Here is a 23,208-nt window from a genome sequence, read left to right on the forward strand (position 1 = left end):
AGCTCAATGACTTGTGCCTATTTAATTCTTGGGGGTATTTTCTATTAATTTTTAGATTAAGTTTCACCCTGTTTTAATTTGAATTGTAACCTTTTCTACTGATGTTTTTGAAATTCAGCCCTCCAGCACCTGTGGATAGTTTTGGAAATAAGAGCTTTGCAAATGATGAAGCCGAATACGGCCTCTTCTAATCCATGAAGACTGTGTCGTTATAACAGAGACAAATCTCGATATGGAAACAGAAATAAGCTGATCACATGGCTGAGAGGAGGGCAAAGGTTAGGGTGACATCTCCACAAGCCAAGGAGAAGGAAAGGAAGCAATCTACCCTAAGCCATGACAGATATAGGGACAATCTCCCACAGCCCTCAGGAGGAAATGATGCCATCTTGTTATTTAATCCTAGGTGTTAGGTCCTGCAGCCCTTGTAGCTCTGCTCTGCTACACTGGCAAACCAGCACACACTTTTTTTTTTTTTTTTATTAAGACCCATTTTTCTTGAACCGTCATTAGTTAGAGGGTGGTTCCTTAGAGTAAGCCTCTATGCCTAATGTGTCTTTCAATTTTATGTTCTCATACCTTTCTGTATTTTTTTTTCTCTTTAGATTTCCTGTTTTATCTTCAAGCAATTATTCTTCATTTGTAGGCTCTCTTGTTCTGTGCTCCCATTTCATAGCAATTTGATTTTCTTTTGTGGATTTAAGGCATTTTTAAATCTCTTTATGGGTGCTGGAGGAATTTTGAAAGTCCTCTTCTGTTTCCTTACTTTTGCCTACTCTCTCTAGAATTTGTGGTCTTTCTCTTTGATACAACTTGTTTTTCTCCCATGTTTGTGTCTCCTTTGAGAATCCATGCAAAATGAGGAAAATATATGAGCTCTTTCCTCTGATGGGGAGGAAGGTGTTTTCCCCTCACTTTCTCCTTGACTGAAAAGTGTACCTGGCAGGCAGCACAGGAGGGTGGGGTGAATTTAAAGATTAGTTTTATGGCTGATGAGTTGAGCAACACCAAATACCACCAGGAAGAACAACTTTCTCCAAGGAGTCAAAAGACTTAAAAGAGGTGATGACTTTTCCTGATTTGTTCAAAAACATTTAAGGAAGGGTTCTAGAAGTCATGTTCTAACAGGGTGAGGAGACAAAAGCAGTAGTCAATATTTACAGCGCTCCTCTTGTTCCTGTGCTTCCTTGGTCCTAGGACTCGTAGGCCTGATTTCTTGTGAGTGTACTGTCCACTGGAAACTGTCAGAGAATTTTTCTGGGCTTTGCCTTTCACACCCATTTGTTTGTAGACCGACTTCTGTCTTAGTTTCAATCCCGATTGCTATGAAGGGATTCCATAACAAGGCAATTTAGAGAAGAAAGGGCTTACTAGGTTTAAAGTTTTAGAGGGTGATTCTGTGACTATCATGATGGGGAATGTGGCAACAGGTGGACAGACATGATGCTATAGTGGTATATGATACCTTGTTAACTTATCCACAAGTGAGAGGCAGAGAGAGAGAGAAAGAGAGACAGAGACAGAGAGAGAGAGAGAGAGAGAGAGAGAGAGAGAGAGAGATCACAAGCAATTAACCAGGAATCCTATTTGCTTTTGAAACCTCAAAGGCCACCTCCAGTAACACACTGCTTTCTAAGACAACACCTCTAATATTTCCCTAAAAGTTTTACAACTGGGAACCAAGTATTTAAACATACGAGCCTACTGGGGCCATTCTCATTCATTCTCTTTCTTCTCAAAAAAGCAAAAGCTTTTATTATCATTTCAATGCAGCCTGTAGATCAACACACATGTTCTATCAATCTTAAACTAAGATGCATGCTGTTTTCCTTTAAATTTATTTTTGTTCTTCTAATTTAAAATGTAAATTAAGATTATGACCAAACCGAACATTTTAGGGTGCCCTTATTTCAACTGATTTCCAAACCTACTCTGTCACCATCCTTGCATGTCATTGTCAACCCTTTACCTCAACTGCAGCAGCCCAAGCCTATTCCCTACTGCCCTGGTCCCATGAACATTCCTTGTTGGAATGGACAGTTCTGTTTCTTTGTATAATTACACAGACCGGGCATTTCCTCACCATTCCCAAAACCTCAAATCCTCTCAGGCCTTTTAGTCTGAGCCTACTTGACAGAGTTCAGTCTACTCTTGGGAAATGTATGGTAACCTATGAAATAGCTATACTCCTGACAGAAGAGAACAGCAATTGTCTCTCTACTTCAACAGTGTTCCTTTTGCACAAATGAGCAGTCGTTCCTTGACTAAATAGGAACACTGTGCTGATTAAACATTCAGAGAAAAGAAAATGTATTTGTCACATGAAAGAATTTAAACACCTCTTTCTAAAGGACTGACTGAAAATGCATATATTCATAAAGCTAAAATTAGTTTCAAGTCCAGCAGACCAATTCCAATCTCTCCTGGTATCCAGCCACTCTGCTGAAGTCTCTACCAGACCCCATATTTTTTTTCTGTATGCAGATGTGATATTTCAAGTACATATCACATCTCAGTGTTCATTGGGTAGAAAAAATCCACTCCTGCTCTGTTTTTATTGTCATGTTGACACAAAATACCCAACAAAAGCAGTGTAAAGAAGGGTTTCTTTTGGCGCACAGTTTGTGTGGACAGTCCATTATGGCCAGGAAGTCATAGTAGCAAAAGGCTAAGCCAACTGGTCACATTCCCTCTGTAGTCAGGAAACAGACAGTAGTAAAGGCTCCTACTCAGCTCACTTCCAACTTTTTATTTAGTTCAGGAGTTAGGGGAGGTCTTGCAATCTCATCCTAATCTAGAGAACTCCTCACAGACATGGCCAAAGATTTGTCTCCAAGGTGATTCTAGATTCTATCAAATTGAAAATCAGTATAAAGCACCATCTATCCCCTTCTAGTGCCACAGTGCCTATATGCTTTTAGTGCTTATCTTCGGGTTCTTTAGAGGAACCTAATGGCTAGAATGAACACCCCTCCAGCACACACACACACACACACACACACACACACGCACACACACACGCACGCATGCACACACACACGCACGCACACACAGAGGTGATTTATTAGGATCAGAATGGCTTAAAGGTTGTGGTTCAGCTAGTCTAACTATGGCTGTCTACTAATGGAAGTTTCAAGAATTCAGTAGTTGTTCAGTCTATAAGACTAGATGTTTCTGCTTATCTTCAGTATGCACCAAAATCATGAAAAGTTATGCTCTAGTACCAGGACTTGCTAGTGAGAGCAAGAGTCAGAAGGCAAAATGAAAGCAAATGTCCTTTTTCCATGTTTTTAACATAGGCTGCCAGAAGGCATGGCCCAAGTTAAAGGTAGTTCTTCTCATATCAATCAAAGATTCACATTAAAACTTGGTCTTCCTACTTCTAATGGTTTAATTACAAATTATTTAATTAAGAAAAAAACTACAGATATACCCAGCCACCTGGATTTTAGTTAATTTCAGATGCAGTCAAGTTGACAACTAAGAATAACCATCATAAGGCTGATCTGTTGTTGACAATACTAGCTATAGCTGGAAATATACAAAACTACCATTAGACTGAGTTCTGGATAAACTTTATGTAAGAATTGAATTAAGTCTTTGCTCCTCCTTATACTCCTTGCTCTACAGATGCATGCTTATATAGATTACATTTAAGACATTTGGGAGATTCCACTTACTATGGTTGTATACAAACAGTACCACATGAGTAACACTAAACTGATTTGAATGCAACTCTGAAGTCTATTGAAGGGAGAGTAGAAAAGGGGGTGGTGACTGACAGAATGGAGGTATCTGTATTCAGCCAAGTTTTCATGTTACACAGAAAAGCGGTTTCAGGTGGTGCCTCATGCTTGTTGGATCACTGCCAACAATTCACAGGTAGATGCCAAAGGAAAAAAGCAAATGGAGCTTATGGAGAACCTCCTCATTGTCCACCTTAATGTCTATGAATGTGTTGGCATCACTGTTGTGGTGTGTGTGTGTGTGTGTGTGTGTGTGTGTGTGTGTGTGTGTGTGTGTGCGACTTTTAAAAAGTCATCATTTCTAGTCTTTTGTGGAATTGCTATACTTTGCCAAGTGGCTACATCAGTGTGCACTCCCACATGAATAGAGAACCTCTTTCCCCCACATGTTCACCAGTATTTCTTGTTTTTGTTTCTTCATGACAGTGTTTCTGATTGGGATGAGCTAGAATTCCAAAGACGCATTACTTTGAATTTCCCTGATGCCTCGTGATGCTGAATACATTTATTAGCCATTTGTATTTTTTTATTTTGAGAATTCTTTGCTCAGTCTTGTAGCCCAAATTTTAGGATTGGGTTGTTTGTATTCTTTATGTTTTGCTTCTTTTGAGTTCTTTATATATTCTAAATATGAATCCTCTGTTGGATTAATCTGGAGATTTCTCTCCATTCTGTGGGCTGCTTCTTTACTTGATTGAATGCTTTCTTTGCTGCACAGAAGCTTTGTAGTTACATGGGGTGCCATTTCTCAGTTGTTAGCCTCATTTCCTGAGCATTCAAGAATCTTATTTAGGAAGGCTGTTATAGCCTTGTGCCTTAGCATACTCCCTACCTTCTCTCCCATAAGTTTCAGAGTTCAGAACTTTGATACAATTGGAGTTTATTCTCCTGTAGGGTGAGGCATAAAGTCCTAGTTTCATTCTGTGCATTTGCCCACTTAATTTCCCTAAAAACATTCTTGGAAGGTGCTGTGTACTTTTGGCGTATTTATCAAAACCAAATGTCTGGATTTAAATCTAGTTCTTCTCATCTGTTCTATTGACTACATACATGTCTTGTACCAGGACTATTTTTTTGTCAATGTGGTTCTATAGTATAAATTGAAAATGGGTATGAAAATACCCCAAGCATTGTTATTTTTGCTTAGGATTACCCAGTCTACCTACTCAGACTGAAAAAACTGAATGACAGAGATAACTTGCTCATCTCTGTTTACCACTCTGTTCATAATAGCTAGGAAATGAAATTAGCCTAAATGCCCATTAACTGATGAATGGTTAATAAAATTGTGTTGCACATACACATGGGATTTTTTTGTTCTCTAAAGAAAAATAAAATTTTCAGGTAAATGAATGGAGCTGTAAAAATTATAATGAGAGAGGTGACTTAGGCACAGAAAGACAAATGCCACATATTCCCCTGCATATGTAGATCCTAACTATGTGCAATCAGTTTGGAGTATTCATAGATACCAGGGAAATAGGAAGAGACCATAGGGAGAGGGATGCCAAAAGGGATGGGAGATAGTGGCAAGTAAGTAACAAGGAAGCAGAGAATGAGGCTGGGTGTGGAAAGGGTTACACAGGGATGAGGTGGGAGTATACAGAAGATGAGGGGCTGTATAGAACAGTTGGGCAAAATGAAAGGGTATGAAAAGCCGTATGGAAAAACAATTATCTTGTAAACACAATATTTATGTATTTGTTTACTTGTTTGGCTGATCAGAGAGGCCCCAAAGTAAATGTAAACTTGCCATTCCTCTTGAGTTCCTACTGGAGCTAGATGATAAGAGCCTATAGCTGAAGACATCACAGGCCTTGGGTGCATGAGGGAAAGAAATGAAGCTGGAACAGAGCTGAAGGCTCCATCCTTGTCTTCTGTCTTTCACAGTATCAGGGGGTGCAAGAAAGTTTATAGGTGGTGTTGATGGGGAGTGTACCAATGGTCTTATCTAGCTCTGAGTCTTATAATCTATGAGACTAATCTTGGCAAGATACGCTCAAGTCTACAATAGAGGCACTCTGTCATGGAAATAAGCAAATGCTCTCTAATTAGATCTAACTTGACCATTCCCCACACAGGAATCCATGTACATAACTGTAAGTCTGGTTTAAAAACTCATTGACAGGAGAGATCATAATCCATAAATGGTGGGACCCAATACTGTTGTTTGGTTAAACTGAAATAGTTTCAAACTGCCTTCTAAATAGTTACATTTATATCTACAAACAATTGCTACTTTTAGCCTTAATCAGAGAAGCTATATTATCCAGTGAATGGAGGTGAATGCAGAAACCAATGGACATAAGGCACTAAGAGTAAGTGGCAGAAAAGGACTTAACCTTAAACAAGATAGTTATAACATACCTTCTAAGGTTTAGGGAATACAGAGATGTGGGATGGAAAGAATGTAAGATGTGGATGATCAGGAGAAGCTGCAAAAATATCTTCTGGGAGAGATACAGCCATTGAAACAGTGAACTCACAGCAACCTCAGATACCTCACTAGGTGTTTATATAGAATGGACCTGCCGACAGGCATAAATGGAAGAAGAGCTCAGGGTGCCCTAGCATTCACTGCTGAACTATGCTACTGATAGATGCAGGAGAGAGGAAATCATTGTCTTCAGTTGTGTACTCACTGGCCACCAGGTTCCAAAGGATAGTTCCAATCCAATGGCCACACAGATGGTCCTGGTTAAATTCAGTGTGTCACAGAAGAAAACCGGGAGTCAATAACTAGAGAAGAGGACTGGTAGGAATTGTAGGGATAGAAGGGAGATAAGACTGTGTGTGTGTGTGCAGTCTGAATTTAAAATAACATAACAAATTGAAAAAGGAATCTTTATCATAGTAAGTACATGAAATAGATAAACCAGAACATATCCTATCACAGAAAAGACAAACAAAGAAACAAAAAAACCTTCATTGCCTAAGGTGAGTTTGTAAAATCATAGATTTCTCCAGGAATCTAAAATTTGATTTTCTTACAAAGTTACGTTTGTATGTAGCTTATTCATTCAATCACTCACACATATTTATTGATAGGTCTTATCAATAAATACTAATTCATTCAGAACAACAAATCTCAACAAATTGTGAGAAGTTCTGGTACAACACGGTTGGTTCCCTTTTTTGTCATTTACAAAAGTGACAATGCTCTGCCTCAGATTGACTGTGGATAGCCATTGGTGTCTCAGCTTACTGATGACAGTGTGACAGAGATCATATCTTCCTGTTGTGTGACTGGGGTGGCAGTGTGACAGAGATCCTATCTTCATGCCGTGTGACTCCTCGGCTTTGAAACTGCTTCACAAATCTGGACAGCTTGATGAAGATCAGAAATATCTAAACACCCAGTTGTTTGTCCTTTGTATCTCAGTATAATGGAATCAGCTTGATTCTGTTAGGATGTGATGAGCATAAACTAAATGCTCTCTGTCTACAGTGTATTGGATTTCTGAGACAGCAGAAAGGCAGACAATGTATGTAGAAAATAACTCCAGAACTGTCAGATATGGCCTCAAAATCCCAGAGGGTCACATCCCCACAAAATTAATAATAATGACATCCTCCATTTTCTGTGGACATAAAACCAAACTGTTATTGTAGATAAGAAAAGAATTAATGATAATCCTTGTGAGACTTTAACCTGTAGAAGAATGTACGTCTAGAGATTATGATCCAAGACCAGACAACTGTCTCTGAATCCTAGCTCTCCCTTTACAATCCCATCTTGTTTGTGACAAGCTATTTGACCTTGCTGTAACCCCATAATTTTTCTAAATCTGCAAATTGTTGATGAATATAGAATCATTTACCCATGCTGTCTCTGTCTCTGGATTAAATGAGTTAGCACAAAGTAATCTTGAGAACAGGCATAGCATAAATACAACTTAAGTCTTTACTTATGTTTTTGTGATAAAAGCCTGCCTTTTATATTAATAGTCACAGCCAGTGCCTTAGGCTGCTAATACACACACACACACACACACACACACACACACACACACACACCACATGCACGCACGCACACACGCACACACGTATATGTATATGTATTTTTTTAATTTATGTGAATGAAAACATATTTCAGTGGAGAAAAGACATTTTAAAATGCACAGCAATAAATGGTTGAGTTGAAATTCCCTGGGGTCAGTCTAATTTCAAGCCAATTCTCACTGTCAGCCTCTAACAAGTTAACTGGCCGATTACCTCTTTCACTAGCTGTCCTTGGGCAACTAGTTCAATAATAAGATCCTGGCCAGACTTGGACAACTACCTCAAAGATCTTCCATCTCTTTTCTTAGCTTGGCAGTGAACAACTATCTCTGCAGGGAAGCTGAGAAAAGATGGGATGACCAGAGGGTCCCAAAAAGTTTCTCTCCTGCATCATCAAAAAGGCTCCCTGCAGCAGTTTCCAATCAAAGTGTGCAGTTTCCTTTCTTTAGCCCTTTCAAAATATTTCAACACTTTCAGAGAACATTGAATATTTCATTGTTTCCTGGAGAAGAGAGCAAAATAGATCATTCAGAAAAATATGGACCCACGAAGAGATCCATCCCAGAGTAGCATTCACAGCCTGTGCTGCCAACTTCAAAAATAAATGGTTCTGATATCTTCAGAAACCATATTTTCATATTTGTTCTCTGAGGAGCAGAGGATATGTTTTTAATAAAGCAGTGGTTGTGATAAATGGCTGGCTTAAAAATAGAAGGCAGAGGCCCAGCTCACACAGTGGCCTAGGAGCCATTGGTGAATCACTTGCTAGATAAACAGTCACTCAAGTATAGTCTTTTGAGAGGACAAGCTCAGGTTAGCTGTGACTTTTTTCCCATGATCAGGTTTGATCTCAAGAAAGAGGGTTTTCCTATAGTTCAGACTCACAGACTCTGACCCAAACCTACCTCATGTAACCTGGCATCTAATCAGCAGAGCAGATACTCATTATGTCAATCAACTCCAATATGTCTTTATGGCCTCAACCTCACTTGTGCATATTTATCTGTAATGAAGCTTAGGGCTAAGGAAAAATTCCTGGTTTCATTTCTCATAAGCAGTGACTGAATATGGATTAACATTGCTATGACAGAGAAGCATGTATTCTTAATAGCAAAACAATTCCTTGCTACAGTGAATGGGGCTACTGGCTGTTACCAAGAACAAGGGAAGAGTTAGTAGAAGCTAAATTAATTTCATAGAAAATGTGGCAAACATCTTTATCTTATTTCTCTCCAAGGCTATCATTCATTAGACATTGTAATCTATTTCCCTCCTACAGGTGAACTGGGCAGGTGATTTCAGAAAGAGCCCTCAGGTAAGCAATCATTGACTCACCGGCTGTTTGAACCTTCCAAACCATAAGTGAAGCCATCAGAGGCATCTTTTTATGTGTAGAAGTAAGAGTTTCTGCACAGACTGAGAATTGACTTTGTAAAGGGAACTATAAGGTGTAACTGCAGAATGCCTACTAGTAGGTTGTCAAGTGGGTAGTAGGCAAAGCAAATCTAAGGGGGTTGTCTCTTCTCCAATGGACACTATTGTAAGAATGCTGAGACATCTTTGTACCTGAAGTATTTGATAGACATCCAAGGTCCAGTACTCCCCTCTACTCCTCCTGACACTATACACTAGTTAGAATCTAAGTGTGCATAGGGGAGTGAATCCCAATGAAATGCAAATGCTTAAAAAGCCTTCTCAGTTCCTACTTTCAAAGGCCAATGATGTGATCTATATTTCCTTTTGGCTTTGTGCTGCTCCTGAAAGATTGTTTCTATCAATGGTCTCTCATGCCATCTGGCTTTTAATTATTTTTGATCAGTGAGAAGCACTAGCAAGAGACAGGGAATGACAGAAGACAAGTGAGATTGAAGTATTGATTTCCTGAGCTTTTCCCTGTGGGGTCACTCCAATCAGGCTGTATCTTTCAAAGACGTTCTTATCTACTCCTGGAAGGAACAGAGATTATCCTGGGAAAGGACACTTAGTGATCAAAGAGAAGGAAGCAGGGATGCATGTGGAAGGAGTTCTGGGTAGCCATAGCAGAAAGAGGAAATCACACATCACAACATTCTCTCACTGTTCTGTGGGAGGAAGATAAGTACCTTCCTGATACACCTAGGAACTTAGTAGAAGGAGGGCCTAATGGGTATAAGAAAAAAAAATTAGAAAAAATTGATTGTAGAAATGCCCATTAATCTTTGAAAACTACATGGAATCAGAGAAAATGGGTTTTTGGTGCATTAGGGTTTTGGTTAGCATTCACAACTCTGTAACAGAGAACAGGAAAGGCAATCAGTTGGAGTTGTAATAAATTCAGTTTACCTCCAGCAAGGTAAACTGGCTGGCCTCACCTACTGCACTGGGGAGGTGTAGCATGAGCATTGCCCTAGGCATGCTTGCCCTAGGGCCTGAACTATGCCCTGGCAGGAGAAATTCTGGTAGAGGTCCATAATGGTCCTGACTTGAAAATGGGTCATCTGACCTGGGTATAGGGGCAAACGACTAATGGAACCATCTAGAGCTGGTTCCCTCAAAAGTTTCCCTTAAGATAGCTGGCTCTCTCACAAAAAAAAAAAAAAAAAAAAAAAAAGAAGAAGAAAAGAAAAAAGAAATAAGTTTGCCAGGCTGTGGTAACAGAGAAAGACATGGATGATTTGAAGTTTAGTAAAGGGAATAAAGGATGCATCCCAGAGTCATAAAAATGGAAGATGGTAGGTAATGGCAATAGAAGGAAGAAAGAAATGAAGATCATAAAGAAGCTGAAGGAATGATGTGAAGAGAAGAGACCAAGGGCATGGGAAGGACGTATGGCAATAACTAGAGAGAACATGATTACAGAAGAGAGAAGAAGTTCTTGGTCATGTCAAGCCCTAGGATGTCAGCATGAAAACAGAAAACAGTTCATTTGAGTTCAAAGGTCAAGAGATGGAAAATATGATTTAGGCAGAATGATAAAAAATTCAAGATTAGCCAAGGCTTCCATCTTTTGCAGCTTAGAGCTGATAAGGAGCAGGTGGTTGATGACAGGGCAGAAGGTGGAGGACTGTGGATCCAAAGAAAGGTGTTTTGCTCAGGACGGAGGAGTAAAAGCAGTACTGAGGAGGGGAAGTTTACCCACATTACCTACTGACCTGAAGGTGTGTGGACAATGAGCAGATGCTGCTAGCTAAAGCACCAAGGACAGCCGCACTCTGAAAGAAGAGTCAGATCCCAGTAGAAATGAAGTCAAGAAAGAGCAAGAACACTGTTGAGTTTGAGGTGCAAGAAAAGGGTTTTGAGTGGTGAAAATTAGGGAAAAGTTATACTAAGGAGATATGGCAAGAACAGCATGAATTTAGCATCTTTGTTAGACTTAAAAGCCATGGTGGCTTTGGACAACTTAGTGTAATCCAAATGGGTTCATTACAATACCATGCTGGTGCTGGAGAGGGCTACTTAGTGTTAAAGGGTACCCAGTTTTCTCCAGAAGAAGTTAGAAGAGAAAGTGAGATTAATTGACCTTTGATCTATTTCAAATCCAGTAAAAAAGTCAAGGAATTAATTAATTTCTTGATTTAAAAATACTTTATTGTTTGCCATTATTGTATATCATAGGTGCTACATCACATCACATACAGACATTTTCATATAAGTATATCATGTACCTTGAGCATTCTCTGCCCTCTCCCTTCACACTCCTCCCTTCTGTCCCCTGCTCTCCTGAGTATATTGTTTCATTTAGTAATTTTCTTCCAAATAAATGAAATTGTAAAAAATACTTTTACTCCATAGAAACATATATAATTTTATGTGCTTATAAAAATGTAAGAAAGATGCTGGTTGTGGTGGCGCACACTGGTAAGATTTTCTGAAGGAGGCAGAGGCAGATGGATCATGAGTTCAAGGTCAGACTGAGCTACATATTTGGCCAGGCTGTGGTGGTGCATGCCTTTACATCCAACACTTGGGAGGCAGAGGCAGGCAGATTTCTGTGAGTATGAGGCCAGCCTGATCTACAAAGCTACACAGAGAAACCTTGCCTCATAACACCAAATATATATGTACACACACACACACACACACACACACACACACACACACACACACACGTATATATGAAAGATGAATGAGACAGGACATATCTTTCTGAGTTTGGCTTCATTCACTTAGTGATTGTCTTCATTTGTATCTACTTTTCTGCAAATAACATAACTTTGTTTTTTGTGGATGAAAAAATTCCACTGTAGGTCTATGAAACTCCTTCTTTATTCATTTCTCTCTTTGTGGATACCTGGATTGTTCCATAACATAGCTAATGTGGATAGTGTTGTAGTAAACACTGATGTGTATCTCAGTAGTATATGGACCTGGAGTCTTTGCGGTAAATACCCGGCAGTGTTATAGCTGTGTCCCATTGTAGGTCTATTTCTAGCTTTTTTTTTTGTTGCATCTCTATGCTGATTTCCATGGTGGCTTGACTTACATACAAGTATCTCTGATGACATACATGCAAAAACTCTCAGTAAAATACATGCAAACCAAATTCACAACCACATCAAATACTGTTTACTGTAATCAAGCTAGTTTCATTTCCAAGATGCAGAGATAGTTCAACATATGCAAATCAATAAGTGTATTAGATAAATCCATGCAAAAACAGAAGTCATATGATAATCTCAATACAAAAAAACTCCTGACAAAACCCCAACATCCCTTCATTATGAAAGTTCTTGATAATCTAAGAATAAGAGGAAAGTACCTCAATGGAATAAAGCCTATATGACAAGTTTTGGTCAATGTATTTTTATTTAGTTGCTAAATATTAAAAAAATATTTCCACTAAATTTAAGAACAAGACAAGAGTGTTGGAAAGTCCTCACTTGAACAAACAGAGTAGGAAAGAAATCAAAGGGTACAAACAGGAAAAAAGCTCAAAATAACTTTATTTCCAGATAACATACATGACTCTGCACATAAGAAACTCTAGAGATCTTGCCAGAAAACTCATAAAGCTAATAAGTACTTTCAGCAAAGAGACAGGATAAACAACCAACCTACCAAAATATAATATAATCAATAATCATATAATCAGTAATTTTCTTACATACCAATAACAGACACACTGAGAAAAATGCAATAACAATTTCATTCACAAAACAAGGAACAGAACTATAACCTAACAAGGAATAAGTGAAAGACCTTTACAGTGAACATTTTAAAACACTGAAAAAGGAAACTGAAGATGTTAATACATGATGAAAATGTCTCACACATCGAGGGACTGGGAACATTAATATTATGACAACACTCTACTACCACAAGCAGCATATACATTCAATGTAAAATTCCAATGCCACTCTTCAGAAAAAGAAAAAAAGATATTAAATCCATTGGAATCACAAAAGATCCCCATATAATCAAATGGGGATCATTGCAATACCTAGCAAAGAGAATAATGCTGGATAGATCACCACACCTGACTGCAAGTTATATTACAGGGCCATAGTAACAAAACAGTATGATACTGACACATACAAAAAATGATGTATAGACTAATGGAATGGAATAAATGACCTGGCTATAATATAACAAAACTATGATCTTCTGGTTTTTGACAAAGATATCAAAAGTGTATCTTAGAGAGAAGACAGTTTGTTCAACACATGTTGCTGGTAAGACAAAATATCCACACCTGGGAGACTGGAACTCTATCCTCAACTCTCAAAAGGCTTAAAATGCAATCCTAAATCAATCAAAAGCGTCACTATAAGATCCAAAAATCTGCAAGTGTTAGCAGAAGATGTTGGAAAACACTTTATTATTTAGGAATAGGAAAAGGTTTTCTGAATAGAACTCCAGTCACTCGGGAAATAATCTCCAGAGTTGAAAAATTGGATTGCATCAAATTCAAAACCTCCCACACAGCAAACAAACTAGTGAATCCACTAAAGAGGCAATGTGAAGAATGGTAGAAAACCTTTGCTAGCTACACATCTGACAGAGGGTTAATATCAAGAACATAAAGGAACTGAAAAATAAATAAATAAACCTGAGCAACAAGGAACCAAACATCCCAATCAATAAGTAGGATAAAGAAATGAACAGGTAGTTCTCAAAAGCTGAAATAAAAATAGTCAATAAACATAGAAAAAAATTCAGCCTCATAGTCATCAGAGAAACACAAAGTGAAACCACACTGATTGCATCTCACACTGGCTATCAACAAATGCTGGATGTGGACAAAAAAGGACCATGTCCACAGCTGAGAAGGCTTTTAATTCTTACCACAGTGGTTTTTTATAAGCTTTTTAGTCACAGAATATCCTTATACTACTAAAAGTTGTAGATTTTACAGAGAATTTTGTTTATATGGCATAATGAGTATATAACAGCCACAGAAAAGTTAAAAATAAGAAGATTTTAAAGTATCAATTTTCATCTTAAAGCAGCAAAACCAAGTCCATTTCCTATCAACATCATCAATTTTTCGTAATGAAAATGAATTTGCAGGGTTGGGAATAAGCTCTAATGCTGAATAGAGACAACATGTCTGAAGTCCTGGATCCCACCCCCAACACTGCAAGGCCAAATAGGAACTTGTTTATGAAGATTTGCTACAGTGAAAAACTGTTAATTCTTTGAGGGATACCCTGCCTGAGCTGCTGAATCCTAGGCTTCCTCTTCTTTGAGGCATTTGACAGCTTCGTAAATTACAAACGGCCAATAAACATTTAAACTACCTTGTTCAGATTATTGTGAAAAACCCATTTGCCTTTGTTTACATTCCATTTTTACCCACCTTTCTCCCTTTTGAACTGTTTGTAATATCTGCCCAATGTCCCTACTGGTTAGCAAGCAGCATAATATGTTTAACCCGTGTGTATCTTCATATCTCTGTGTGTTAGTTTATTTTTTAATTATTTTTTCAAATTATTGAATTTATTAGAAAATATTAGAAATTATTATTTCTAAAGGAAAAGTGATTTGTGTTTGGGAATCACTTCCATGTCTGCTATAAGACAGCCATGTTTCATAGCTGATGCTGTGGTCAGGCTGCTATGGATTTGCTGCCTTAGCTGATGTTTAAGAAGAAAATCTGCTCTCATACACATACATTTGGAACAAAGAAATCTACTGTAATAGCTTGTTGAGGTAATTGTTGATTTCCTTCTTTAATAAATCCATCAAAATTCGCCAGGTTTTAGCTTCTTCAAAGGTTAGCCTCCACCTGCATCTGAAATCACTCCATTATATTAAAACTCACTGGTCTATTTTCAACTTAAGAATATCTTGTCTTGTCCATGAATTGGAAATCAGAAAAATATCTTGGTCCACTGAGCTTCTAAATGTTGACAAATTTCATTACGCAGTATCAAAATGTTGATATCACTACCAATCCCATGTTAAAGCCTCAAATTTACAGGGGGTTTTGCTTCCCAAAATTTCAACTTTTTACTTGAGAGCTTGAATGTTATCATTGACAACCAATCCAGTGAGTTGTTTCCTTCAAAGTAGCAGGAACTCATTAACTCTTAAGAAATATCTGTCAAATACTGAGATCTAAAGTACTTTTGCTTGCTCTTTAATCAGCCCTTTTTAAAGTAAAGTTGGCTTTTCACAAAAAAAGAAAGCTAATCCTGTTTATAACTTAAAAAAAAAAAACTCCAGAAGCATCTTTCTTTAGAGATAAACATTTGTTGTATGACTTAACCATTTGTTGTGTGACTTCTCCTGGGAAAGGAGATATCGACAAATGCCTCTCCATCCCAGACTGGGCTCCTAGGACAGCCAAGTCTACTCTGTGATTCACTGAGTTTCCAGAAGCTGCTCCAGGCATGTAGATGAAAGGGCTGCCAGCAGGCACAGGCATGACTGGCTTGCTGCACCACTGAAAAGCCCACATAGTTCACAACTCCCCCAAACTGCACCCCTGGAAGTCCTGCTCAACTTTCAGGCAGGCCCATCAAAGTCTGTCCCTAATCTAAGGGTTACTTTCTACTAATATAACCATAGGGATGGTCTACTGAGTTTTGTAACTTTATGAACTGCTTGAGTCTGTTTGAGTTTCCTAATTCTGAGTTTCATTAGCTTCCTGAATCTTGTGTGGCTCCCTCCTCTTCAGAAGAGATGATCTCTGCATGTTGTAATTCTCATTTTTCCCTCTGACTATTAAAGTTTAACACTCAAGGATTGAGACTTTAAATTAATTATTTTTTATTGCCTTACCAAGGACATTCTCAAGTGGAACTGGCATTTATTTTACTGTGAGTGGGTGGCAGCGAAGACTCCAGCAAATGGTTTAATGCTACTGCATTGGATCATTTTAAGATGCCAAGAAATTTCATCCAGAATTACTTTTGCATCATCAGTACAAACGCCAGCAAGGTAGAAAGCCAAGTGGTACATTAATATTATTATGGAAATAGTTTTGCCTCTGTGGACACCTGAAAGCATCTCAGAGACAAACAAAGGTGAACAAACTACTTTTCGGGACCATGGCCTTTCTGTAGTCTTTTGCGTTTTGATTACTGGAGAAATATGTCTCTGCTACTGCGTGGGCTACTTGCATCTCCTTTTTTCTGGTGCCTGATTTAGAGGACATTATCACTGAAAGTTTCTTAGAAGATGCTTAGCATCAAGGAAGGTTTATCCAAAATGGTATTAAAAAAGAAAGATGACATTAACATGGGCCTTAAAGGGAGAAACTTTTGACAGGTAGGATTTAAAAGAAGAGCATTGTGGGTAGAAGGCAACACATTCAAGCCTTTTGCCATTTGAATTGATTGGCTATATAAAGATGTCCATTTTGCCACCCTACCTGTAAAAATGGTACTTGTGACATACATTTAGATGAGAGAGATATTTTAAAAATCACCAGTATTAAGGGAATCATGCCATTGGGTATGATCCTACAGAAAGAATATGGAGTGAGAGACAATGGGGAAGGGAATGGAATGCCTCCCAGAAGCTTCTCTTTAAAAGCAGAAATGATACTAGCAAAGAAATCTGGGAAACAAGTGTCAGAAAAATGACCATGGATTTAGAAAAGATTCAGTTCTTGAATCAAAGAAAGAAGCAAAGGAGGAAAGAAGTTAAGGGAGGAAAAAGTGTCCCAGGGGATTAAGAACCCTGTGAGGATAAATATGGAAGAGTGACCATTAGAGCTAGCCAAAAGGAAATGATTGCTGTCCTTTGCTTGAGTGATGAAGGCAGAATCTATGACAGGTGAAGAATATGTTCAAGGGTATCATGACAAGGGGGAGATTGTTAGTGACTCTTAACTTGTAAATAGAACAATATGTGTAAGAAAAGAATTTTTATAATATAAGAGATCTGTGCACATCTGTAACCCATAGGTAAGGAACAATAGAAAAAGAGGCAATGACGTCAATGAGAAGAGACTTACCAAGAATGGGCCTTCTGAAGGGAGAAGAAAGGATCCAAACCATAAAAGCAGTTAGACTCATGCTGAAGGAGTGAAGCCTCCTCTCTATAACTGTGGTTAACTATGGAGAGAGACAATTCAGTTTGCATCTATGCAATGAGAAAGGTGAACATTTTCACACCTGGTTGCATTTATAATCTCTATAAATAGGAAGTAAATTGTCTTTTTGTTTTTTCAGGAAAGTTTACTAAAAGACAGGCAATATTCTATCCTAGATTATTCTGCAAATAGCCTATGGCAAGAAATTCTGTTTTTTTAGTATTGTCTTATATATTCATAATTGTGTGTGGCATAATTCCAAAGAAGCAAGAGATGGTGAAAACAAGAAAGAAGATGGATAAAGGCCAGGAGTAGAAATGAGAAGGGATATTTCTGTGGTGGCTTCTGGGGCACCTGCTTTGTTGTGTAAGGTTCATCTTTGGAAGACCTGGGAAGTACTGCAGAATACTCATGTGGGACAATGAAGCCCCAAGGGTTTCCTTTATCAAGTACTACTTCCACTGGTTAAAGATTTGTCCCAGAGTTTGTCAACTACCCTGTTTTATAATTTTGTAATGTCCCACTCATCCTAAGTTCCCAGAAAAGCCCCAGATGTGTAAGTGAGCATTGCATCTAGGAGAAGATAATGGTGATTCAAAGGCATATATTTGCATCAGCCACTCACATGACACCATAGACAGACAACAGTAAAGGAGAGGTCTCAGGTTTTGGAATAATTTGTGACTGGTATCTGCAATAGGAAGTTGACTTGAAAATAATACATAGAATCCAAAGTTAGGTGTTCCTTTTAAGAATGTGTAAAATTTTTGAGTGGCATTGACAGCTTATTGGATTCTAAACATTTATTGTAACAATGGTGTCCAAGACTGTTGTTTTCTGCAGCAACATAGGTGGTCTTGTAGTAAGATTTTCTGGGATAGCATTGGAAAAAGATGAAGGGAGGCAAGTAAGATTGTGGATGAGAAAAGAACTGATGTGTCCAAACATGGTCTTTTTAATGAGAAAATGGTGATCTCATAAAATCAGAAAAATGAAATAGATAGAGGTCCAGATAGTTTTAAATCTGGTTCAGTAGGAATGAAAGAAAAGGGATCCTGAAGAACAGAAATAGGAAGTCACAGGTGGAAGATACTAAGTTGGGAGGAAACACCTAGTAATGAGAATGACCATTTTTGGGTCATGCGTATGCTTTCATGAAGTAGGACCATTATAAGTATCTCATTTGTGTGTTCTGTCAAAGTCCCTGGCCATATTGTACCAATGGAGTTACAGTGTGATGCTAAGAGATGAGGGTATGAAGTAAAGTGAGATGACATGGTTGTCAGTAGATGTAGGTAGGGAGATTGCAGGTTGGTAGGCACCATGACAAGAAGGCACTGGAGAGCCATTAAGTATTTCTACTGCCTGTGAGCACAATACAGCAGCAGCATGCAGAGCCAGATGGGACCAGATGCTAGAAAGGCAAAAATGAGTCTTCACAGTTGAGCTGACAAATAATGAAGAGGACACACACAGTGGGAAGGCATGTGATGCAATGTGCACTATTCTAGGAATTCACGATGGCTGATGCTGAAGCAGAAACTTGACCACTGGCTAGACTTCAAAGGGAATAAGAGGAAGAAGCAGAGACTAAGAGAAAAGGGGAGTTAAGTAGTCAATTGCAATACAGGAGAAAGCGACTGAGAAATACTGATGAGCTTGGCTACTTTAATGACTTTAAAAATATATGTATTATGTTCTTGGAGTGTTATTTAGAAATTCTTCCAAGTTATTATATTTTTGTTGCAATGTAGAAATTTATATGTGAATATATAATTTAATTAGGAGAGTAATTCACATCTCTAGTGTGTTTACCTTCTTGGCATGCACATGCCTTAGCTCTCTGGAGCTCTAGAGGATTATGGAAGTCGTTCAGTACAGAATCATCCATCTTACCTTGAACTTCAGTGGTGCAAGAGACCACAGGTCTCCTGCAGAGCAGGATGCTGCATTCATCACCAGGGTCACAAATGTCCTCATGCCCACTCTGAGTACTGAAGTCTAGAAAAGGGATTCTATAAATGAAAGTCCGGGTCCACTTTGGTATTACCAGCTTGTTTAAAGGCTGCACAGTGCTATTTCACCTTCCTTTTACTAATTTTGGAGGAAGATTAACTAATGTTATTTTTATGGCCTTAGATACACTTCCAGTTTTAAGAGAAGCAACAACAACAAAGGGGAAACAGACCCCCAAGATATCTACAGCAATCCTTTAAAAGTGATTCTGCCATAGTCAGAGGCAAGGGCTTTACATACCTTCCCTGCCCAGCAGTGGACATGTGCTTCCATCCAGCTGGATAACAGCATATGACAGACCAGGAGCTAGGGGCTGTGGTGACAAGCCACCACTAAGCTGATTACTGGCTGTGTGACTAATACGGAAACTAGCTACAATCAGATTATTTTTCCACTCAGTAGTTAAGTTTTTTCACCTGGACATGGGTCTTCTAGGAGAGGGATTTTTGTCTTCGATATCACAAATCTCTAGCCAGCAATGTGTCTGTAAACAGCCTTGGCTATCCTGGAGCATTCCCTGGAGCTGCACTTGGCTTTACATGATCTGCCCAAACCATCCCCTGACTATGGTTACTGATTTTGTTTCCTCTTGATCAGCTGTTTGTGGCCCTGGAAATCCTCTATCATGAGCTCCAAAAGCATATTCTAGACACCTGTGATCTGGAAAATGTTTGTGTGGTGGGGCACAGTTAATCATCCTGGTCCCTTAACATTAGTGAGACTAGTTTTCACATGAAAACATGGAACTAAGTAGGTGATAAACAAACCTATTTTATGGACATATATAACATTTCTATATTTGTTTGCAAAATGTAATGAGCAGATCAGGGCCCCTCGCATGTCAATCACCTCGTACATTCACTGGGCTTTTTTTTTTTAAATTAGGAATATGTAGCATTCTTTTGAATGTATAGTAGAAACACACAAATAATTGTTGTCAATCATAATGTTCCATAATAATACAGAACATTAAAAGTTGTTTCTCCCATTCACTCCTTCACTCCCATTTGTGTTCCTGTTGACTGTCCTTTCTCCATCCCTGTTTCTCCTATATCCTTCCAAAGCCTGCTGACTGTTATCCCATGTTCTACTTTTATGAAGTCAGTTGTTGAACTTCCATGTGTAAGTGAGGGTGTTCAGTATAGGTCTCTACACTTGACTTAACAAAATGTTTTCCACTGCATTCAAGCTGCCTAAATGCTAATCTAGTTCTTTTTCGGGTTGTATAATATTATGATTTATATATTATGTACATATGAACAATAGTTTATTTATCCATCAATGGACAACTAGATTTGAGCCTACTTCTTATTGTTGTGAACATCACTACAATGCAAGTACCAGTGGGTGTCTCTTCAACACATTGATTTAATTTCCTTTAGGTGTATACCCATTAGTGGGGTTGCTAGACCCTGTGACAGTTCTATTTCTAGTATTTTTGAGCAACCTGCTGTTTTTCACCATGCCTATATTAATTTACATTCCTACCTGTTTATTCCCTCAATCTCCACCAGCATTTGCTAGTGTATCTCTCTCTTTTTTTTTTTTTTTTTTTTTGTGTGTGTGTACTTGTTGGTCATTGCATATATTGTTTTGAGAAATGTCTATTGAAGTCAGTAAACACACCACTATCAAGAAAATTATGGAACTATTTTATTATTAATAATTAGTCCCTTAGTAATTTTTTCTAAGTTTAAGGGAAATCCAGATAATAACTTCCAGTAACAAGGAAGAAAATTCCAGGGGCATCCATGCATTGCATCACCTGTCTTTAGTTCGTGAATTGAAAAGAAGTATTTTATAATGTTTTCCCAGGATCAATCTCTTATTGCAGAAGGATAGAGAAAAACTAAGTTACTCAAGGGAATGTTTCCAAGGGATATAAGTTCCAAATATTTCAGCAATGCTTCACTTCAAGTCAGGCATTCATTCACATTCTTTGTACCTTACTTCATCACTTCCAAAACAAACAGTTTGACACGGATTAGTGCTTTCCAAAGTGTGGCCACAGAACTGCAGCCACAAAACTGTGCAGCTCATCTGTTTGTTCTAAATCAACAGCAAACTGCAGAAGAATCTCATAAACACTATACTAAGCAAGAGAGTTGAACACAAAAGGCTCTATATTTTATGGTTTTGTTTTTATGAAACTCTACAGAAGGCAAAATTACAGAGTCAAAAGATAGATACGTAGTGTATTTTGAGGCTGTAGGTGAGGGTGAGGAAAGGATACGGATTGCAAAGGAACATGAAAATGTGCTAGAATATGCAACTGCTTTGTATCTTGGAGATGCGGCACATGACAGTCTATGTAGGTAAGCAAAAACTCCTTGTTCTCTAGACCTAGGATGAGGGATTAATCAGATGGAGCTTACACACCTTATCCAAAGATGTGTCTCTTTGTGTATTTCTAAACCTCATCAGAATCTGACTTTGTAACAAGATATCTCAATAGATGTTTTATTAACTAAACTTTGAGACCTATTGAGTTAATTTATTAACCTCTTATAATTTTAGGATTCCATGAAATTCCAATTTGGGTGATTGGTGCAAAGTGATAGAGATGTCAGAGATAGACTGTCAAGTGTATTTTTAGCTCTTATGTAGACTATGAAATATATCTAAATACTTTAGAAGTAAAAAAAAAAAAGAATAAAGCTTGACAAACCTCTATCTAGATAACAGATTTAATTAAAGAAATATTTAGTACATGAAAGGGAGGGGTATCCTAGTGTGGTTGAGGACTAGACACAGATTATATCAGTCCACTCTCCAAAATCAGAAAAATTCAGGGTTCAAGTCCAAAATGAACTAGACACAGACCAAGCTGGGTTTATTTTGTTTTGATTATTTTTTCTGTGCCTATGATGGTTGTCAATCTGATTAGTCTGTTTTAAATAATTTCAGTAAGCAAGTAAATGCTTTTCCACATTTCCCAGGCTATCATCCTGTTTGAGAAACAGAAAACAATAGCCTGCCCTAAAGCTCTGGGAACACTGTTGATCATCATCACAATAGCTGTGCATAGAAAAGGTTGCAACTGGATTGTGACACTTATTTACCCTTCCATTAGGGAATGGGTGTTAATCATGATAATTTTTTCTGCTTTCTTTCTTTTTAATAAAAACAAAAACCCTCACCCTCTAGAGCAGTGCCGAGTGTCTGAGATCACACTTGAAATCTAGCTGCTGTCAGTCATCAGGGAGGGACAGGAGCAGCCAGCTGTTGCCTGGAAAGGGGCTGCAAAGATCCAACAGTCCACGAGGATTTCAACACTGGGTATAATAGATGAACAGTTTTTCAACAAAGGAATGGAGCAGAAAGGAAGAAATGGCATGAGGGAGAGAAAGAAGAGGGGAAGGAGGCAGAAGAAGAGGAAAGGATAGAAATGGTAAGGCCAAATGAGGAACAATGGATTGCCAGACTGAGCACTGGAAAGCTGTCTCCGGAGGTCACCCTGTCCCACCTTCGCCAAGCTCTCTTACTGTTTCCCCTACCCCACCCCCATACACAAACATTTTCTTTGCTTCCTTTCCCTCCTAACTCTGGGTCACCATTTAAATGAACACTGTTCACTAAGGGTCAAAGATGGCCGGAGATATCTGAGGAGCCTGAAAGCACAGTTCCTCTGGGGGCGCTTATACTGCAGTGGAAAACCCTACCTAACAGGAACAGTGACAGCTACATGACACAAGAGCGGAAGCAGTAAGCACCCGGCTCGCTCTCTCTACAGAAACTTGTGTTTCTTTCTTTCTTTTTTGCATCTTAATTGAATTTATTTGCTTATCTTGAATGTGTATGTGTGCCACATCATCATGCCTATGGAGGTCAGAAGACAACTTATGGGACTGGTCTTTTTCTTCCATCATGTAAATCTTGGGGATGGACAAAGGTCATCAGCCTTGTAACAAGTGCCTTTACTGAATGAGGTATCCCTCCAGCCCCCAGGGAAGCTTTCTTGCTTTATACCACTGGCTTTCA

The sequence above is a fragment of the Phodopus roborovskii genome, unplaced genomic scaffold (assembly GCF_943737965.1).
Source record: "Phodopus roborovskii unplaced genomic scaffold, PHOROB, whole genome shotgun sequence".
NCBI lineage: Eukaryota > Metazoa > Chordata > Mammalia > Rodentia > Cricetidae > Phodopus > Phodopus roborovskii.